The 3700-nt window shown below is 44.7% G+C and overlaps 1 pseudogene; it reads right to left on the bottom strand.

Annotated features, from left to right (window-relative positions):
• Positions 1-1611: 1611 nt before the first annotated feature.
• LOC118529278 (importin subunit alpha-1 pseudogene) lies at positions 1612-3310 on the bottom strand (annotated as a pseudogene).
• Positions 3311-3700: the final 390 nt, after the last annotated feature.

The raw sequence follows: 3700 nt of genomic DNA, 5'->3' as shown, positions 1-3700 counted from the left end.
CTTTCAACAAATATTTACCGGGTGCTTGCTGAGTCTAGTCAGTATTCAATACAAGGGAAGGCATATATATGACAGGGTCTGAGCCCTTGAGAAACCCATCGTCTGATAAAACAGACCAGAGAAACAGCCACAATGCCACATGGAAGTGAGAGTGATGATCATAGAGGCAAAGGAAGAGCTGCTAACACAGACCGTGAGGGCTTCCTGAAGGTGGTGATCCCTGACCTCTGCCTCAGTGGACAAAGAAGCATCAGCCAGCTTGTCAGTCAGGCTCAAGCCCGAGAAATGCAACTCACTCCAATGTAGTTGAAGGGGAAAATTCAATAGACAGAAGTAGCTTCAAAGGTCCTGGAAGAGTTGATAGAACAAATGGCAAAAGGTGAAGCAATTCAGAGATTAGCACCTCCAGGGAACCGCTCTGGCTCCCAGGGCTGGAGAGAGATAAAGAGAAGTGGATGTGCCTGCAAGAACAGAGCAGTTGAGGCTGCCAGGTGGCAAGAGAACCGTGGCCCAGTCTGCCGACTGGGAACTGGGACCATCCAGGACACACAGACTGTCAGGAAGCTGCCTGTAGCAGAACTGAGGGGGTGAGGGAGGGGTAATCCCCTGATTTTTATCTTCCTCCTGCATGCCCGGCTCCCATTACTGGCTCCCACTGCCCAGGCAGGGAGTCTGGGAATATGCTTTGCAGGAGTGAGCTCCCTGTGAGACAGAACAGAGAACAGAAAAGGCGGGAAATCGATGGGAGAGCCAGGGGGCAGATAACAAGCAGAAGAACAGGGATGTTGAGGGACAAGAGAAAAAGACAAGTCTGGAGGAGCTGTAAGTTGCTCGGCATGACTGGGTGTTGGAAACTGGTTAAAGATCAGACAGGTAAGCAGTAAGCAGTTTTTGGTCATGAGTGGCCGTATGATCTTGCTGAGAAGTTGGCATTTTTTAGTTAGGATGATGCAAGTCATTGAAGATTCCGGTGTATTTGTATGCCTCTGTGTATACATGTAAAAGATTTGTTAAAATCAAAGTAAAATAGGTACACAGTAAAAAAAAAAAAAAAAGTCCAAGAGGAAAGGGCTGATGCTGAGAAGAGACAGCACACTTCCTCCTCCATTTCTCCTTCAAGCAAAACCACTTTTAGCCACTTCTGTTTTAATTCTTCTGGTAGCTTCGCAGCCAAGTTTAAATGCGATGCTTATTCCATCATGCTTGTTTCTTGATTTTAAAAGTTTCAATGACACATTTTGGCCACTCCTCCACTATAGAAGAGAAAGGGCTTAGTTTGCTTAAGCTACACCCCATTTCTCTCTTCTTCCAATTTTTAAGTAAATGCATGGTTTTTAGCTATTGCATTTTTTTTTTAAAGAAAAGAGTGGAATTTAATCTTTATTTACAGGACACTGCGAGAGAGGAGATTCCACATAGAAATAAAAAACCCACTGAGAGGAGGAGCTTCATACAGGTCATACAGTTTGGAACTGGTCAAGTAGCGTTTCGTTGTAAAAAGTGCTACAATAACAAAACACATTTAAAAAGAGTTCTTAGTAGAGAAACAGTAAGACAAACTTCTCCCAAACAGAGCACACAACAAGCAACTTTCTGCCTCAGCTGCACAATCTAAAAGTTAAAAGTCCCGGCAGTGCCATCCTGAACTTGGAACGCATAGCCTTCAGAGGTAGTTTCTGGCACAGCATTCTGATCTTCCTCTTCCTCTACAGAGAAATACTTCTCAATCAAGTTTAATGAAGCTTTGTACACAGACTCATTTTCATGGTTTTGTAGAGCTTCAATTTTGTCCAAACCTCCACATTCTTCAATCATTATACTAAGTTTCTCAGTTTCACCTAGTTTCTCAGCAGCCTGAACGATGTTTGAAATGGCATCTAGAATAACCAGAATAATTTTGGTGTCTTTTGCAGTTAAGAGGTTCATCGATGGTTCTATTATGAACGAGGTATACAATCTGTTCAACTGTCCCACCACTTGTATGGTTGGTCACAGCCCAGACAGCTTCCTTTTGTGTCTTAAAATCTGCCTTAGAGAGAACACCAATGAGGAATGGGACTAATCCATGATTCACAACTTGCTGTATCTGGTCCTGGCGACCAGCTGTGATGTTTGACATTGTCCACATAGCTTCCTTCTGAATATTAGTTTTGGGGTTCGTTAGGAGGCTGGGAAAAACAGCAAGTGCTCCTGCATCTATTACAACCTGAGTCTGTTCATCTGTCCCAGTGACAATATTTCCTATGGCTCTTAGCGCAGGAGTCACAATGGGCAATTCAGTAGCTCCTAGAAGCTTCACAAGCTGGGGCACAACTCCTGTTTTCACAACCATTTCAATCTGTTCATTTGGACCATCAGTAAGGTAGGAAATGGCCCAGCAGGTATCTGCCAATACTTCTGGATCATCATGATGAAGGAGACGAACTAAGGTAGGAAGAATCTGCTCCACAGCATCTAATGGGGGTGCAGGATTCTTATTGCGACAAAGGTTTGAAAGTGTCCAAGTAAGGTTACGTAAGTAACCACATGCTAAAGATGACATATCAGGAACTGCAAGGAGAGCCAATAGTGGGTCAACTGCACCATACTTGATAACCAAGTCTCAAAAAACTGAACCATCACCTGCAATGTTTCCTAGAGCCCATACAGCTTGTTCACTGACAAGGGCATGGGAAAATGCCAACAGAGAAACAAATGCTGGGATAGCACCTCCATCTACCACAGCCTCGGTCTGTTCTGACGTCCCAGAAGCAATGTGAGTGAGAGCCCAAGCAGATTCAAACTGAATGGGACTACAATCAGTTCTGCCCAAGAAGGACACAAATTTTGGAATCAAACCAGCCCAGATTATGTTGTCTATGGGGGGCTGTTTTTCCCTAGAAAGCAGTTTCCTAGCAGCTTGAGTAGCCTGGAGCTGGCTTTCCAAATTGTTGCTATTTATGCCTTTGACAATGTCATCAACAGACCAATTTACAGTGCCTTGATCGTTGTGGTTTTCCTGTAGTGGAGAGGTAGCCTCATCAGGAAACGAGCTTACGTTTCTCCCTTTCAGCATCTGGTCATCCTTCTTAGCTTTCCTCAGCTCCACATTAACTTCTATTCGGCGCCGCCTCATTTCTGTACTGTCTTTCCCCTTGTTCTTGAATCTGTTAAGGCGGGCAGCTGGTGAATTAGCATTCTCGTTGGTGGACATGGTTATGAGACAAAGGGAGAAAGACGGCCGGCTCAGGCTTCCACAGGAGGCGGTCCGGGGCGTGCAGGCTGCGGGTCAGCTGCCCTCAAAACGTCCACCACGGATCACCCCAAAGACAGTGTCTTAGCTATTGCATTTTTGTTTATTTTTCCCTTTGAAGCTGTAAATGGTCATTCTTTTGCTTCCAGCAGCACTTCACAATATCTCTCTATGCTCCCTCCCATCCTGTGAAGTTTGACTGTGACTGTTTCTATATTCCTTTTAGCTGCTCATTACCTGATTCTATCTCCTGGCTTCTGCCAGGTTTAAATTCACTTACTAGTCTGGCAAGTAATCACATAATCCAAAGCTGACTTGTGAGAAATGGAATCTGCATGTCTACTCGAAGCGGTGAAATCATTCAAGGCTTTCAGATGGTATAGTCCATTTGCCTCACGCCTGCTCTCCATCCCACGCCCGGTGTAAAGTACTCCTAGATGCAGCACTGTGTTGGAAACACAAGTGATG

Source organism: Halichoerus grypus, chromosome 2 (genome assembly GCF_964656455.1).
Source record: "Halichoerus grypus chromosome 2, mHalGry1.hap1.1, whole genome shotgun sequence".
NCBI lineage: Eukaryota > Metazoa > Chordata > Mammalia > Carnivora > Phocidae > Halichoerus > Halichoerus grypus.
This window is presented reverse-complemented; position numbering and strand designations above follow the sequence as displayed.